The sequence below is a fragment of the Alexandromys fortis genome, unplaced genomic scaffold, assembly GCF_014885135.2.
Source record: "Alexandromys fortis isolate MF-2015 unplaced genomic scaffold, M_Fortis_MF-2015_v1.1 scaffold_48, whole genome shotgun sequence".
Lineage (NCBI taxonomy): Eukaryota > Metazoa > Chordata > Mammalia > Rodentia > Cricetidae > Alexandromys > Alexandromys fortis.
The window spans coordinates 4,531,843-4,550,788 of NW_026067947.1; the positions used below are offsets into that span (position 1 = coordinate 4,531,843).

General features: G+C 40.8%; 1 protein-coding gene across 1 annotated transcript in view; it reads right to left on the reverse strand.

Moving 5' to 3' along the window:
• The window catches only part of Shq1 (SHQ1, H/ACA ribonucleoprotein assembly factor), a 107,486-nt gene that overhangs the window by 10,255 nt on the left and 78,285 nt on the right, over nt 1-18,946 (reverse strand). The gene's annotated exons all lie outside the window — the stretch shown is intronic.

Sequence of the window (18,946 nt, forward strand, 5' to 3'; positions counted from 1 at the left end):
TGATCAATGCTAGTTGTTACCATTACGGACTGCTCCCACTGCTAAGCCAGCATGGCAGCATTACAGCTTGGTTGTTAGCATGCATTTATTGACCACTTACACGGTATGCCTAACTCCCTATTTTAGAGATGGCTGAAGAGCGGAGGTCAAGTGGCTGGTCTATGAAGATGGCAGAGGTCTGAGGACTGACAAGCTGGCTCAGAGCTCACACTGCCCATGATGTTCATGGCCTTGCTACCATATTCACAGTGGCAGGGGTAACTTTATGAACCCTGTCTTTCCAGACTAAGAGCTGGACTGGCTTAGTTGTTCATGGCTTATACATCAAGAGCCTAAGGGCTACTCTAGACCTGACTAGCTTAGAAGTCTCAGGATGGAGGAGTCTGCTTCTCTGTCAGCCTGACTTGGGCTCTTGGTTTCTTGGATAAACTAAGAATGATAAGAAAAAGGAAACATATTTAGAAACTACCGCAATGTTACAGCTATCATGTGGACCCAAAACTGTACTCACTTAAAAGTGGCTTCTAGACATAAAGCAAGAAAAACCAGCCTACAGTTCACAACCCCAGACAATCTAGACAACAAAGAAGACCCTGAGAGATATACATGGATCTACACAGGAAGGAGGAAAAGACAAGATCTCCTGAGTAAATTGGGAGCATGGGGGTCACGGGAGAGGGTAGAAGGGGGAGGGGAAGGAAGGGGAGAGGAAAAAAATGTAGAGCTCAATTTAAAAAAAAAAACCTGTGACGGACATTAACTGACAAAGATGTCTGTCTGGTCACACAAAACAACTGGAAAGGAACCACAGTGCTGGGTATCCCCATTATCCAAGAAGATAGCAAAGAGGTGTGTCTTGTCTGGCTTTCAGAGAGGCAAAGAAAAGATGAGACCATAGTCCAGAAGTGGTGATCCCCAGGAGTTGCTGGAAGTCACAAAGGTGAGGCCACCTATTGGGCTAGCCTAAACCCAGGAACGCTGCATACGACAATCATCTATGGTCTCTTGATGGGGAAGACTGGAGCATGGACTCTGACCATAAAGATGACTAGGCTCACGGGTGACTTGACAGAGACTGAACTTAGCTTAGCAGAAGGCAGTCTATTCCGATTTCAGTTTTCCTTTTTCTATATTCCACCGGCATCTTGGGTAAAACACAATGTTAATTCTAACTGCGTCATATAAAAAACTCTCTCAATTCTTCAGTCTTCCAATGCCTGTATTTACGCCTAGCATACAGTAGTGCTCTACAAAAGATTACTAGTAGATCTGCAAAGTCACATTTATAATGGGACCTACCTGGACAACAGAGTCTACTTCCAAAAAGACTATATGGAATGGCATGCTAACCCAGATCCAACAACGGAAACTTAACAGGGACAGAATGCTGGTGTACAAAAGAGTTCCACAATAGCCCGAAATGGAGTATAACAAAGGTTTATTTATATGGAGAGAAACTTACAGAAAAAGTAGTGATCCACAGTCCTCTGCGTGTGCTGGGTACTAGAACCAAATCCAGCAGCCAAGAGGCCTGCACACACTTTTTGTCTGCATTTATAGTACATGAGACCACACCCAAAGTGGGCTGGTATAAAGGCTATTGCTAAAGGAGTTACTACAGCAAACAGAGGCAAAGCCCCCAACGGGTGGACCAGCAGATGAATTGTATTTAAGAGCAGCATCTTACCCAGACAGGAGGATTTTAGGAGGAGTTTGGCTAAACTGCAAAGTAAAAACAAACAGAATGTTAAGGTTCCCAACATAAACAGATGAACTCCTGGTCTCTGCTGAGAAAGTGATGCTTACCACAAAATGAGAGCAACTGCCCCTCTAGAGAGAGGCCAAGCCTGGAATGTCACACTCACTCTGGAGAATACTTTTAAGAAGCCTGACTGAAAAGGGCCATGGGGTTCTGACAAAGTAGAGCTTGCTAGAGTAAGGTCAGGGTGGGCAAAAGGTTGGAAATGTGGGGCCTGGAAGAGTGATCTATGGCCGGGGAAAATGGTTTCTATACGGATTGAGACTGGCTGCATCACAAAGGACCATCACTAGGGAAAGTAGTGCCAGCATTAGCTTCAAGTCTTACAGCAGGGAGGTGATTTTGCTGGGCTGTCAGAGAAAGTTAAGACAAAATGCTGCCTTTCTGGTAGAGAGAATAGAAGATGCAAAGGCGATGGATAGCAAAAGCTGTGGCCAGTTTGTGGGATGCTGACTATATCTCCATAGCAGGAAAGAGGGTGTCTACCAGAACCAAGGAACAAAGCTTAGAGTCTAAGCTTTGATATTGCAACATGATTTCATCATCTACAAAGTTCATGAAATCAAGATACATAAACGAAAGTTTTAAAAGTAGCTTCTGAATTTTGTGTTGAGACATGTTTATAGATATCCTTGACCACATGCTACTGTAGGCAGTGGGATAGACACATCTGGCTTAGATAATGAGGCAGTGGACATGGAAGAGCAACTCACTTAAGCTTTTACACTATGGAGAAGAGGAATTACAGATACCCCCCCCCCCCCAAACCAAGACAATTATGGTAAAAATGTCATTTCAAATGGCCAGGTTGGCATTATTATGGAAAAGACATAGGGGACAAACCATGGCAGGAAGGAAAACAGAGAGGGCACTTCAGCAGGAAGCAAGACATACAGACCTGTGTTAAGGGAGAGGCATGGGGACCTAAAGAAGGGATTTACATGAAAGAGAGGAGAGGAAGAATTGAAAGGACTTAGTGATTGATTCAATATGGAGCTGGGAGTCAAAGACAGGAACACAAGACTATAACACCATAACCTATGTAATGAGGACCAAAGCCCAGAACATCTAGAGTCCCCGGTTATAAATGGACTTGTTTGAAGTATAATTTTCACATACACAAAAAGTAAGATTTTGAAACGATATTTGAATTTACTAAAAATCTTTACTGAAACAATGTTTACAAAAATTAAAATCATTAAGAACAAAAAGAAAACAAATCAGGTAAACAGTAATTAAAAGAAATGGAATGGGACATGATGCACATGTTTGTAATCCCAGCAGCAGGGAGGCTAAGGCAGGAGGAGCATCACAAGTTCAAAGCCAGCTTGGGCTACATAGCAAGTCTCAGCCTCACATATAAGAAGAAAAAGAGAGTTGAGTCAGCCATACTACTAGCAGATGAAACAAACATTAAGACAAAAGCTATTAGTGATAGATCACCACATAATGAACATTTAGCTCAGAGATGTAACAATTATAAACTATTATCACCAATAACACGTCTCTCTCCATAAGGTAAGAGCTGACAAGACTGCCAACACAGTAGCAGACTTCACATACCTCTTCCAACCCGACAGGTAGAACAGCCAAATCAGTAAAGACAGAAGAAATCAAATCATCCAACTGACAAGCTGCTCATTTGTGTGTTAGACATACAGAGCACAGCAGCTAGCAAACAGAAAATAGACACTGTTTTGAATAAAGCTGAAGATTCACAAAAACTGACTATATAGTAGATATAAAATTAACCTCAACCAATTTCCAAAAAATAACTCAATTCTTTGACAGGAACAGAACTGTTCAAAGTCAACAGCAAACATGGCATTCTAAAAATCAGTATTTCTGGAAAGGGAAACCCACACAAAGTAAAACCAGAAAATATTTAGAGTTGAATAATGATGAGAATTCAGTGACTTCAAAACCTATGCAGTAACTATAAGGCAGACAGCTGGAAGGAAACATACAGTCTTAAATAAAACAGGACTCCCTAGTAATGGCTTAGTAAGTGCTGGTATTACAAGCCAAGAAGGAACATAAAGCAGAATAAACCCCCAGGAAGACACAGATAGAAGCCGAAAACAATTACACAGAAGAGAAACAAAAACAGACAGGATTAGCAGAAAAAGCACTGATAAACAACACAATACACCCTCCTTCTCGAAGCTTATCTTATAAACAAGAACAAAATGAGAGCAAGTACAGGTACTTCAGACATGCGGAGAAGACATATATAAAGGGGAAAACAACTTTATGCCAGAAAAGTTGAAAATCAGGGGAAACAGACAAATTTCTAGAGAAAGAGAATCTATCAAAACTGAATTCAAGATGATGTGACTTTCGAGTAAGACAGAAGAGGAGAAACTGCCTCTCTGAGAGCAAGAAGTCACAAATGAGAGGAAACTAATTATCATGAAGACAGAAACAGAAGAAAGGCTCAGGATGCCAAGGAGGAAGTGAAAGGATGCTGGGAAAGGCAGAGAGGCGAGCCCAGTGGAACCCTGGGAGTAGCCAGAGCCTGAAAACTCAGATGCTGCTTCCAGAGGTAAGACAAGAAAGCTGGACAATCCTGGCCTCAAGATGAAGCCACAGCTCCCCCAAGTCTCAAGTCTAGTTGTAAGATGTCCTAGTTAGGGTTTTTATTGCTGTGATGAAACACCACAAAGTCAAGTTGGGAGGAAAGAGTTTATGTGGCTTTCATTTCCACATGGCAGTCCATCATGGAAGAAAAGTCAGGTCAGGCACTCACAACAGTGCAGAAATCTAGAGGCAGGAGCTGATGCAGAGGCCATGAAGGGGTGCTGCTTACTAACCTGCTTCTCATGGTTTGTTTCTATAGATCCCCCATTCAATCACTAAGAAAATGCCCTATCTGGATCTTATGGAGGTATTGTCTCAACTGAGACGCCCTCTTTTCAGATAACTAGCTTGTGTCAAGTTGACATACAACCAGGCTTCCCAATGCTGACTGCCTATCTTGATGGACAAGCTGTCAGAGGCTTGGTGGACACTGGTATGGATGCCACCATATTAACAGAAAGGGAGGCACTCTGTTTCCCCCATTGGAAATCTAGACCTGGAGTAGGAGGTCAACAAGATTCAAAACTGACCACCCATCCAGTCCACCGGAGGGACCTTGATGGCAAAAAAAGAGCCATTCTCCCTATTATTTCTACGGTACCAAGAAACCTCTGGGGCTGAGACATCCTTCAGGATATAAGTGCTGTCCTACCTACTGATGATAGAGTTTTCTTTGATAACCTTCAGGCCCATGAAAAGACAGGTTTAAACGGCAAATCATAGTCCTACACATAAATCGCAACCCCAATTCTAAGGGTTACTGTCCCTCAGAAATCCACCACAACCGAGCCTCCTAGCCTCATTCCACTGACAAGGCTCTCAAATGAGGGCTTTAGGTGGAATAGTGGCCTATAATTTAACCAAAGTTGTCAATCCTAAAGAAATTGGTTGTATAACAGCTAAAGATGAGGCACACAGAACCAACTACAAGTAAACATAATATCCCATATCTGTTATTCCAAAGAGACCGGGACATTACCGCCTCCTGCAGGATCTCCATGCAGTTAATGATCACATGGAAAAAAAATGGGGTCCATGCAACCAGGCCTCCCACACCCTAGTGCTATTCCCTCATCTTACTATATTTTAGTTTTAGATACGAAGGATTGTTTTTCAAATTCCCCTAGCACCACAGGATAGAGACTGCTTTGCCTTTACAGTATGGAAGCCTAATATGAATAAGTGAGCCAAAAGATATCAATGAAAAATAACCCCACAATATGCCAGTTCTATGTTTCTCAGGCCTTGGTGAATATTCCTAAGGACATCCTCTTAACTCATTACATGGATGATCTCCTTCTGGCACATCTGCAACGGACTGTTGAAAAAGTGTTAAAAGACAAAGACCTCGCATCATTACATCTGATGTGGTGCCAGATAAGGTTCAAATGGTTACCCCCCCCCCCTTGACTTTTTAGGATTTTCCATTGCTAAGCAGGTTTGCTCCCTTTCCTTTAAATTGGAAATGAAGGAATTGTACTCATTCTCAGAATTACAATTATGTGGCCCGTTCTGCACATTCCCAATCAAGAGACACCTTTTCACTGTTGGAGGGCCCCACCTGCCCATCCATCAAAGTTAGGCTTACTCAGGAGGCTAGGGATCAACTACAGAAGGTCATGGCCATCCTAGCTACCTCCAGCCTGCAGTGCCATGACTTCAGAAGCCCTTGTTGGCAATGATCCTCTGGACACCCAGGGGTTTTGGGGAGTGTTATGGCAATTTGGGCCCCTATTATGGACACATAAAGCAAATTCTGATCTGTGCAAAATCACCTCTAAGTTTGATCAGTCCTTCCAACTTGACCTTAAGGCATGGATGCTGGCAGGAAGCACATATGGACAAGAGCCATAAAAACTTGTATTTCCCTTTTCTTTAAAGACCCCCCCAGTCCCTCTGGGCAGACTCTATCTCATTCCAGGAAATGCAGGATTCATAGGAACTACTGACAATCACTTACCAAAAAAAAAAAAAAAAAAAAAAAACAACAACAAGATCTTAGCAAAACTCCCTGCACTTCCAATAAAGATAGAGTTCTATGCAGTACCTTCCTCCACTCTCATCCCTCATGTTACCCTGGCCTTTTCACATTCCAATAAAAACTCAAAGAACTGAGCCCTGGTACCTGTCACATATTAGAGCTCACTACCAAAACACCTATATCTCTTCAATTCTCAGAAAAGTTGTAGTCCCAATTCAATTAAAAGTCAAAGCTGGCTTTGGAGTTGGAGTGTGGTTCTCTCCTCCTCTAGACCCAAGCATGTTACTAAAAGAAAAATTCAGAGTTTCTGTCTCATATCAGAAAAGCCACTTAGTGTGGGACAGAAAAAAAAAAATCTCCAAAGCTCTAGGGACTATTATTGTCAAATCTGTTATCGCCCCAGAATTCTATTTCTCTGTTTTTGACTCTTTAGTACATTGAGCTAAGCAACTTACATGTATATTGATAGACTGATAGGTAAATAGACAGATAATATATAGATAGATTATAGAAGATAGATTATAATAGATGTGACATATATTTTCAGTAGGATATTATTACATTTTAACATATTCATCTTATTTTTAATTATTTGAAAGTATATGTGTTTCTATGTGTCTGCATGTATGGTTCTGCCTATTCCTCTTGTGACTTTCTGAGATCTTGGAAGATTTCCCATACCACTGGCATACCCTACCATCCATAGAGAAAAGCCATTGTGGAGGGGACCAACAGAGCTCTTAAGGAGCTTTGGCCAAGGTTATCTCACCAGAGGCTAGGAGAAATCTTCATCTGGCCTTAACAGAGGTCCTTTTCCATACGAACTTTCTCAGTTTTGATGACAAGGGGTTCAGTCCAGCTTACAAGCACTAGGTATCTCTGTTAAGGAACACACCCCTGCCCCTGGTGAGTTGGAAAGATCATATCTCCCTCCAATGGCAGCCTCTAGTCCCCCTGCCAACCTGTGGGAGAGGGTATACTTGTGGTTTTCCTCAGACTGCCAATATGGATCCTGGTAAGAGATGTATGCCCAGCCATGGATCAGCCTGCTTCCACCAAGGAAGGAATAATCCAGGATGGGAAATGTATATGCTCCCCTTTCTTGCTCTCATTGCCCCCTCTAACAAATTAATTTAAGGCAGAGGTTATGGCCTTTGACTCATTTATTTTGAAAAAATTTGAAATAATATGAAAAGGCTATTGGATCCCTCTTGGATGCTCACATATGCATTAATTGGTGGGGTGGTTTTGTTAACTCTTATTCTCCTTAAATGTCTCATGCAGCAGATCTGACATCAGTAGACAGCAACTACGGTGACTCTTCAGTGGCTCTTAGGCAGCCTCCTCACAGTCCTTCACAGGAGGTTATGCATGCCTGGCTATTTGTAATTCAAAAAGCTACTGCCTAGTACCCTCCACCCTGACAGCTCTCCAGGAATAAATGCTCTTTGAGGGTTGGTAGTCAATGAAGGGCACGAGCTTGTAGGTCAGGCCATCCTAAGACAGGCACAATCCATTTGCTGAGCCGTCCTGAGGTGGGGTCAACAAGGCCTGAGCAAAGAACTCTGGCTCCTGCTAAGTGCCCTGTGATATACATACATACATACATACATACATACATACATACATACACACACACACACACACACACACACACACACACACACACACACACACATATATAGTGACTATGTAGGAAGTTAGGGCCTATCAGACCAAAAGGAGCCAACCAGGAGTCTGCCTGGAGCTGTCAAGGGTCCTGTCATGACTAGCCAATAAAGAGCTACCAAGTGGGGTTTCCTGAGTGCCTAGCAACAGGTACTGCCAGAGGTCCTAATCATGCCCAGCCAATGAGGGACAAACATGAGATGTCAACTGTGAACAGATCAGAACACCTCGGTGCTGGAAGTGTATTATATGTCTGCCCCCCATCCCCCCATGGCTAAATAAATGAGCCTGCTGTAAGCCTTCTACCTGACTCCAGGCATCTGTGCTTGTTGACCTTTGTGCCTTTACACCACCTCCCCAAGGAAAACGTTATATTAGAACAAGCAACAACTAAAGACAGAGAACCTATTCAATAATTATAGCAGAAAATTCCACAAATCTAGAAACAGACATTCAAACAAAAGGCATCAAGAACCCCATATACATGTGGCCAGAGAGAACCCCTTCCACAATATAGCCAGTATGTCAAGAAATACAAAGCAAAAACCAACATTCAAAGTTTGTAAGGGGAAAATGCCAACTCACCAACAAAGACAGGAACAGTATCTTTCTGGTTAGCAACTCTTGAAGCCAGGACAGCATAGAATAATGTATTTCAAGGCCTGAAAGTAAATAACTGCCAGCCAAGAGTGTTATACCCAGCAAAACTATTTTTTTTAATTAAAGGAGAAATAAGAACATTTCAAGGCAAGCACAACCTAATGCAATTCATGACCACCAAGGTAGCACTGCAAAAAATACTTACAGAAATACTATATACAGAGGAGGAAGAAAGATAGTCTCAATTACAAGACCAAAGGGAATAATAAATTTCATGAAAGGATGCCTGAACAAAGGAAAGGTAAATATTATGTCCAACAAACACCTGATATTAAAAGAGCAGGAAGTAAAGGATAAACAATAATCCAATCAGAAAAACAACCAACAAATTATAGGAATCATTAAGATCTTTCAATAATAGCCTTAACTGAAAATGACCTCAACTCACTAATAAAGAGACAGAGACTTCCTGAGTAGGTTAAAAAACTAGGCACACCTTTCTTTTGCCTCCTAGAAACAATCTCACTGGTACAGACATACACAAACTGAGTGTCGAAGAATGGAAAACAACCCATCAAGCAAATGGAAATAATTTGCAAGGCCAGCATGGCTATTCTAGTATCTGACAGAATAGACTTTGGACCAAAATTATTCAGAAGACATAAAGAAGGCCACTACATATTAATAATATTAATAGTATTAATAATATTATTATCAAGAAAGTATTGTGATTGTTAATACATATGTACCAAATGTTTGGGCTCCCAATTTTATAAAACAAACAGTAGGGGACACAAAAGGTCAGATGGGTCCTAACAGAATAGTAGTGAGTGATTCAATACGCCATTCTAATCTCTGGATAGGTCATCCAATTGAAAAAAATCAATAAAGAAACCTCAGAGTTAAACTGCACCATGGGTCAAAGGGGCTTAACAGATATCCACAAAACATTCCATCTGAAAGAAGCACAAGCCCCATTCTTCTCAGTAACCCATGGCTTTCTAAGAACTGATCACACGCCTGACCACAAATCAAGTCTTAAGAAATACAAAAGAATCAACAACCTTTTATGTTATCAGATCACAGTGCAGGAAAACTACAAACCAATGAGCAAGAAAATCTTCAAGATGACACAACTACATGGAGACTGAACAACACAGAACTGAATGACCAGTGGGTCACTGAAGAAACCAGGGAGGACATCAAAAAGTTCTAGAATCAAATGAAAATGAAAGCACAGCTTTCCAGAGCCTGTGGGGAGGAAGGTTTCTAGCTAGAGAGCGTATGTTTAAAAAAAAAAAGAAAATGCATTTTAATGACTCACCTCTCCTCAAGGTCATAGAAAAAAAGATTAACTTAAATCCCAAAACAGCAGATAGCAAGAAACAACAAAGATTGGGCCAGAAATGAACAAAATGAAAAGTAAGCAGATATACAGAATCAAACACAGAGTTGGTTCTTTGGAAAAAAACAAAAACAAGATTGATAGCATCTAGCCAAACAAATCCAAAGAAAGAAAAGACTCAATAAAACTGGAGATGAAAGGCTCTTCTTTACTGGATTCCAATGAAATACAGAAACTCATTAGGAAGTATCTTGAAAATTTATAGTTAAAATAAAAAACTGGGAAGCAGATTCATAATAACCAATAAGACTGAAGCAGTAATAAAAAGCCTCCTCCAATGAAAATTCCAGGACCAGGTGGATTCATTGGTGATGTCTACAAAACCTTTGAAAAACGAGCAATACCATGTTTCCTAATCTGTTCCATATAATAGAAACAGAAAGAACACTATTAAAACCAGTCTATAAAGCCAAGATTATTCTGACACAAAACTAGACAAAGACACAACAGAAACAGAATAGGCCAATATCCCCGATGAACACAGATGTAAATATTCTAAGTAAAACGCAGTGAAATGGAATCCAAGAACACATTCAGAAGATCATACACCATGACCAGTTGGTTTCATTCCCAGGATGCAAGGTTGGCTTGCATATGCAATTCAGTACACAAACAGATTTAAGGAAAGAAACTACATGATCATCTCAATCAACACAAAAAGACTTTAGACAATATTCAACATCCCTTATGATACAAAATCCCTGAACAAACTAGAAGTAGATGGAAAGTAGATCAACAAAATAAAGGCTATATATAACACAACACTAAGTGGGGAAAAACCAAGAGCATCTTCTCTGAGTCTTGAGTGAAATAGGATCCTACACTTTCCACTCGTACTCACTATCGTGTTGAGAGTCTTAGCAGCTGCAGTAACACAAGAGAAAGAAACAAATAGCACACAATAGGGAAGGAAGGAGTTAGTGTATCTGTTTGAAGATATAAGAGCATACCATTAAAAGATCCTATAGACTTCACCAAAACTGTTAGACTGTATAAACACTTTTAGCAAAGTAGCAAGATACAAATTTGACAAATAAATTAGTAGCTCTTCTATATGCCAAGAAATAAACTGAGGAGAGAGAATGAAAATCTTATTCACAATAGCTTGAAAAGAGAAAACAAAATAAAGGTTTGTGAAAAAGCCTCATGGAAACCTACAACTATAGAAGCTTCCTAAAATGTATGTATACATTTATACACATAATTATGCATATGTAAATGAGTTTAAATGGAATTATCCTATAATGGGGTGGGCACAATGGTTCTCTTATAACACCATAGGCTATGAAGTAAAAAAAAAAAGTGCTAAGAATGGTGTGCTCGCTGGTTTTTGAATATTTGACACAATTTACATATTTGGAAAGAGAAACCTCAATTGAGTAAATGCCTCCATCCAGACTGTCTATATGGCAATAGTCTGTAGGGTATTTTCCTTGATTAATAATTGATGTAGAGTCCAGTGATGTGAGATGTCCTTCTGTATATGTGTTGCTCTTACTTGTTAATGAATAAAGCTTCTTTGGTCTATGTCAGGGCAGAATATAGCCAGGCTAGAAGAGATATGGAGAGAGAGTAGGTGGAGTCAGGAAGATGCCATGTAGCTGCTGAATGAGGAACACGCCCTGAACCTTTCCAGTAAGACACAGCCTCATGGCAATACAAAGATTAATAGAAATGGGTTAATTTAAGATTAAAGAACTAGCTAGAAATATGCATGAGTCATCGGCCAAACAGTATTGTAATTAATGTAGTTTCTGTGTGATTATTTGGGTCTGGGTGGCCAGGAAATGAACAGGCAGCCTCCATTTATAGTCCAGCCCATGAGGAGAGGGTGGACTTCTACCTCTGGACAGGTGGTCTTGAGTTATATAAGACAGAAGCAAGCCAGTAAGCAGCATTACTCCATGACCTCTGCTTCAAATGCTGCTTCCAGGCTCCTGCCTGGAGTTTCTGCTTTGACTCCCCTCACTAATGGAGAGTAACCTGAGACTTGTAAGATGAACTAAGTCCTTTCCTTTTGGCCATGGTGCTTTGTCACATCAGTAGACTCCTCCCAACATTACGTGCTACTGTCACAGCTCTTAATTACGTACATAACTTGATCGTAAGTCACAGAACATAAAGAAATCAAGCTGGTGCCAACCTGGAAGTTTCATTCCCACTGGCTAGCTTTCATAGTGTTGCTACCAGGGAAGAAAAGTAGACATCAGTCTTATCCAGCTGTGAAACCTATATTCAGTAATAATTGGCTTGGCAAGATATGCACACTGGCATAATAGTGGCATGGATGCTATGGGAGTAACCCGTCTCTCTGGCTGGATTTAAGGCTACTTCCGCAAGATGGAACTCATACCTTAAACCATTACTAGGGCCAAGAACCTATGACTAGGTAGGTCATAGTCCCTAAGGGAAAATTACTATTACTATTCTGCTAAATGGGCATATTATTCAACCAAGTTCTAAACACTGTTGTGGAATATTAGTTGAAGATGTGTTACATTTGTTTAATGATGCAAAGGTGTGCTGCATTCTTTTATGTTGCATTTGTTCAATTCTGTGAAGCTGTGTTACTTTGTCTATCTAAAACACGCGATTGGTCCAATAAAGAGCTGAATGGCCAATAGCTAGGCAGAAGAGAGAAATAGGTGGGGTTGGGGGCAAAGAGAATAAATAGGAGGAGAAATCTGGGAAGAGAGATTGAGGAGCAAGAAAAGGAGAGGACACAAGACTATCCAGCTACACAGAAAGCCATGGAGTAAGAAGTAAAGAAAGGTATACAGAATAAAGATAGATAAAAGCCCAGAGGCAAAAGTCAGATGAGATAATTTACAGAGGTAGTAGACGACTATGGTAAAACAAGCATTTTTCTGGACACAACAAGGCAATTGCACTTATGAACTCACAGCAGCTCTGACAGCATGTATAAGACCTGTGCAAGATAAAGCTATACAAAATTCCATCACAGGGGGCAAGGCAGACACGGGTAAAGATACAGTCATTAAGTTGTACCCCTAGTTGACCAGTTTTTCGTTGCTGGGGAAGGATAATTAATTTTCTTTAAAAATGTGACCTTGAGAGGCTACCATGTTTCAGTAGAGAGCCCTACGCTCATATACACATTAGCAGCACTAAGTGAATTCAGTGGGTTAAAAGCAAACAAACAAATAATATACAAAACTGTGAAGGAATATGGGGCAGGGATGGGGAAGGAAACAGAGAGGAGGAAAAAGAGGGAGTATTTGATAAAAACACATTATATACACATATGACATTCCCAAATGATAAAAGAATAGAAAAAAACCCACAGAGGTAAAATAATAATAATAATAATAATGATAAAAACCTTAAAACACTGAAAAAGACACTGAAGACACCAGAAAATGGAAAAACTTCTCACAATCATAGATTACACACATACAGAAAAATAAAAACCCCACATAGTTACAGCCAGTGAACTTTTGACAAGGGTGCCAAAAACACATACTGGAGAAAAGAGACAGTCTCTTTAACAATTGGTACTGGAGAGATGGAAATGGTCCCAACCTCTCACTCTGCACAATCGGTTAAAATTTAACTGAAGACCCAAATGTGAGCTCTGTAGTTGAAAAAGAAACACAGAAAAGCACTTCAGGGGAAGGGCTAGCATAGGAAAAACACCTCAAGAATTGACAAACAGGACTTCATAAAGCGAAGATGCTTCTGTTCAACAAGGGGAAGAGTCACCAGAGTTAAGAGAGAGCTTACAGAATGGGAGAAAATGTCTGACATTTTAAAAACATCAGTCAGGGGATTAATATTCAAGGTATATAAAGAACTGCAAAAGGGGATAGCAAAAATCCAAAATCCAAACCCAAATCATCCAACCAATAGAAGGACCAGTGAAGTAAATAAACAGTTCCCCAAGAAGAAATACAAATGGTCAGTAAATACTAGAAAATGTACTCAATATTTTTGGCCATGAGGGAAAATACAAATTAAAACTGCTTTGAGATTTCATCTCACCCCCACCAGAATTAGTATAATCAAGAAAACAAGTCAAGCAGTGGTGGTGCACACCTTTAATCCCAGCACTCAGGAGGCAGAGGCAGGTGGATCTCTGTGAGTTTGAGGCCAGTCTGGTCTACAGAGTGAGTTCCAGGATAGCCAAGGATATACAGAGAAACCCAATCTTGAAAAACAAAACAACAACACACACACACACAAAAAAAACAAAACAAAAAGATAACAAATGATAGTAAATGCTGGAGAAGATGTAAGGAAAGGAGAACTCTCATTTACTACTAGCAGGAATGTTAATGTTTGCAGTCACTATGGAAATTAGTATGGAAGCTCCTCAAAAAGCTGAAACTAGAACTTCCCAATGACCTATACACCACTCAGGCACATACCAGAAGGGCTCTAAGTCAATACACCACAGACACTTGCACATTCATGTTTATTGCTACACTATTCACAATAGGAAATGTAACCAATCTAGATGTCTATGAACAGATCAATGGATAAACAAAGTGTGGTAACACATATACAATGGAATTTTATGCGGCCATAAGTGAAATGGACATTTGCAGGAACTGGATGAATGCAACTAGAAATCACGTTAAACAAAATAAGCCAGACTCAAACTTAAAATTACATGAGCATATATATGCACACAGATGTTTGTCACAAAATCAGAAAAAAAAGCAGAGAGGGGAGGAAGAGCTGTTCCTTATAGAGCATACCTACAGAAAATTAAGTCCATATCATATTTAAATAATAAACCATACATAAGACAGGAATGCAAGGCCTAATTGAAGTTAGGCATTTTACAAATGCCACTCGCTACACTAATAGATTAAAGAAAACTTGAGATCACTGGAAAAATGAGGGAAAAGATACAGTAAGACTGAACAAGCACTTAGAATCAAAACTCTGCAGACTAAGATAAAACCATCTATGAAAGCATGCTGTGAAAGAGAAAAAGATTACCACCAATCTACTTAGCACTGCAGACCACCACAGCAATAAGATGAAAAGGACTCAAAAGACAAAGAACGAAGGATAGAAGGTGTGGAAAACATCTGACTGCACTTAAGCACAGTACCACTGTCTACAAGAAAACCAGGGAGCAAGTGCATGCTTAAAGCATACTGGAAGGCAAGGAGTGGGATGCATTTCCCTGCACTTCAAACGGGCAGCTTGAAAGTAACTTTTTTTTTAAAATCCTATTTGTAACAGCAACCCAAAAATGAAGCAATAAATAAAAAAATATGCATAACCTTTTTATAAAAAAAATTACAAAATTTTATTGAAAGACAATAAGGAAAACTTAGGAGCCATACCATGTTAGTGAAGAGGCTAACAGTTTTAGTATTCCTAAACTCATTAATAAATTCAAAGCAATTCCACCACAATGTTTTAGTTTTTCATGGAACTTTGACACGATGATTCAAAGATACAAAGCTATAGTAATTGAGAAAGTATGCTATCGGAACATGATAGACAAGTAGATCTGTGGAACTGAACGGACAACCCAGAAATAGATCCACACATACACATAAACTTGATTTATGACAGAGGACAGCGATAGGCTAGGCTATTTAATAAAGGAAGCTGGGTTAAGGTAATCCATATGGGAACACAATGAAATGGGATCCCTATCTCGTAACACATAAAAATCAATTCCAGATGAACTAAAAACCTATAATTTTAGTCACAAATAAAAAGTTAGAAGATGCTGTAGGATTGTCTTTATGACATTCAAATCATAAAGACTTTCTTAAACGAGAAACAAAAAGCAGAGCCAAAAAGGAGCACACTGATAAACTGTACACTAAAATAAAAATCTGTTTATAAAGACTCAATGAGACTGAAAGATATTGCAAACGGGGAGAGACACACACAGCACATTTAACTAATAAAGGGCTAGCAACTAGCACACTGGAGGAATCCCGCAAGTCAAAAAATCTTGGGAAATTTGGGAATTATGAGACATGGGTATTTCACAGGACAAGCAACACCAATGGCTAAAGACTATAATAAAAGTGCTTTACTTTATTAATATCCAAGAAAATACAAACAAAAATAAAAGAAATAGCTTCGCACTCCTTTAGACTGTCAAATCTTATCTAGAGCCAGGCCATCTTGAAAGTGTATAATCTCATTTGTCAGACCATAAGACCTTAAGTTTAATGTAAGTATTAGCATGAAATTAGAACCAGGGGAATTCTACACTGCTAGAATGGGGTCTAAGTTGCCACAACCGGTTTGGATAACAATTTGATTTACCCAGGAAGTCTACCCAACAATTACTCCCCAGATTCCAGCAAATCCATCATCACCCAGACACTGTGTGCTGGGATTGTAGACCAGTGGTAAACACTTGCATAAGGCCCTGGGTTCTCTACCCAGCATCAGTAACAATGCAAAAGTCCATTGGAAGCAGGCCGCGATAGTCAGAGAGCACTTTCCAAAAACAGCCCCAACAGCTCTAGAAACAGTGAGAACTTACAGCTCTTGACAATGGCTCGATGTACAACAGGAAAACAAAGAAGCGACCACAGCCCCATGGGGCATCAGGAATAAATCTCACACCAATACTAAGGGGAGGAGTGAGGTAATACAAGAGTGCATACAAGAGGATCCTATGTATGCAAGGTTTAAAACAAGTACAACCACACAGCAAATTTGGGGCTAAAACATAAATGGTAAAACCACACACACACAAAAAAAAAGAAAAATAGTGATCAACACAGGGTGGAGAACCTGTGATTAGATGAGGGCTGGCCTCACAGAAAGCCTCGGAGAAACTGGCACTATTCTGTCTCTTCGGGCTGGAGATAGACATCTTTGCCAAGTTCGATACTGTTCTTTAAAATTTCATGCACACACTATATCACTACATTTTCTTATTTTATTTCCTTTTTATTTATTTTTTGAGATAGGGTTTTTCTGTAGCTTTGGAGCCTGACCTGGAACTAGCTCTTGTAGACCAGGCTGGCTTCCAACTCACAGAGACCTGCCCATCTCTGCCTCCCAAGTGCGGGGATTAAAGGCATGCGCCACCACCACCTGGTTTAAGGACCCATTTTAAGAGAACAACCATACTCTACAAATGCACACAGAAGCCAAAACCCTAAACAAGCGGGTCTACTTAACAGTCACTTTGTTTATTTGCTATTACATTTATTTATTTGGTTTGAGGGGTGCTGTGATGAGGTCAGAAGACAATTTTTGAGAGTCAGTTTTCTCCTCCCGGTCATGCAGATTCCAGGGATTGAACTCAAGTCCTTGGTTTGACAGCAAGTATGTTTACCTGCTGAGCAGTACCAGCCTTAAGAGTTATTTTAAACAAAAAAGGAAGCAAAAAAGAAAAGTGGCCACTCCCTGGGATTATCAATTCTAAGAGGCTAAATTCCATAATCAGCAGACTTTCTTTAATAAAAGTCAATATCCCAAACCTTAGTCTCAAATAAGAAAAATGTCATCCCTGGTTAAGCTGCACAAACCACAACCCCAGCATTGTCTTCTGGTCTTCCTCTCTTGCTCCCAAACCCATGTCAGTTCCTAAATCCTCCCCCGACCCAGCACATAGGGTACACTCATCCCTGAGGATATTGCCAATAGCCCTCCCACCTGCCTTCCATGACAAACCCTTTTATGTACCATAAATCCTTCACACTGGAAGGCACTGCTCAGTCAGTCCATGGCTTCATCTTGACCTCCACTCACACGTTCCTTTCCCTCTTGTTTTTCTGCCACCATGAGCATCTTTCAATTTTCTTTTCTTTTTTTCTATTCAAAAATGTACACTTCCTCCCCTCCTCCCCATTCCCTTCCTGCTCTGTCACTCACTCTCCTCCCTCCCCCTCCCTTCTTAAGAGAGGGCAGGAAACCCTGCCCTGTGGGAAGTCCAAGGCCCTCCCCCCCTACATCCAGGCCTAGGAAGCTTTGCATCCAAATAGACTAGGGTCCCAAAAAGCCAGTACGTTCAGTAGAAACAAGGCCCAGTGCCTTTATCAATGGCTTCTCAGTCAGCCCCCATTGTCAGCCACATTCAGAAAGTCCAGTTTGATCACATGCTCATTCAGACCTGGTCCAGATGGATTTGGTGAGCTCCCATTAGAACAGGCACCGTCTCAGTGGGTGGACCAACCCCTCGCGTTCCTGACTTCCTTGCTCATCTTCTAACAAGGTGAACCCAAAGAAAAACATATATAGATCCTCCCGGAAATTGGAAGCAAACGTTGGGCAAAAGTTGGAAGCATGGGGGTGGAGGGTAGGGGTGAGGGTGGGGATGGAGGAAGGAGAGAAGGGGAGAGAGAAGGGAGAAAGGAAAGACTAGGGAGAGCTTGGGGGAGTGGGAGGGTGGAGATGGAGGAAGGGCAGATATAGGAGCAGGGAAGAAGATAACTTAATTAAGGGAGCCGTTTTAGGGCTGGCAAGAGACTTGGCTCTAGAGGTGATCCCAGGTGTCCACGGGGATGTCCCCAGCTAGGTCCTTGGGCAGCAGAGGAGAGGGTGCCTGAACTGGCTTTGCCCCACTATCACACTGATGATTATCTAGAATATCACCATAAAATCTTCGTCCAGCGACAGATGGAGATAGAGACGGAGTCCCTCATCAGAGCAACAGACTGAGTCCCCAAGGTCCAGTTGAAGAGCGGAAGGAGGGAGAAGATGAGCAAGGAAGTCAATTTTCTTTTAACATGTATAGAATTATCTTCTGTCACAGGGCCTTTGCACATGGTGTGTCTACTGTAGTTTCCAGAAGTCCACTACCTCTGTCTCATGAAGTCCTTTGTGGACTTTATTGAAATCACACATTCTAAGGAGTGCGCTCCTAAGACACACACTCTTCCTCCTATGCCCTTCACCAGACTGTCTATGTCCCACGCTCTAGAAGCAGTGTGAACTCTTTCCCCCCAGTACTTTCCATGTTCGTTTACTTTCTGTGCACATGACTCTGGTTAAC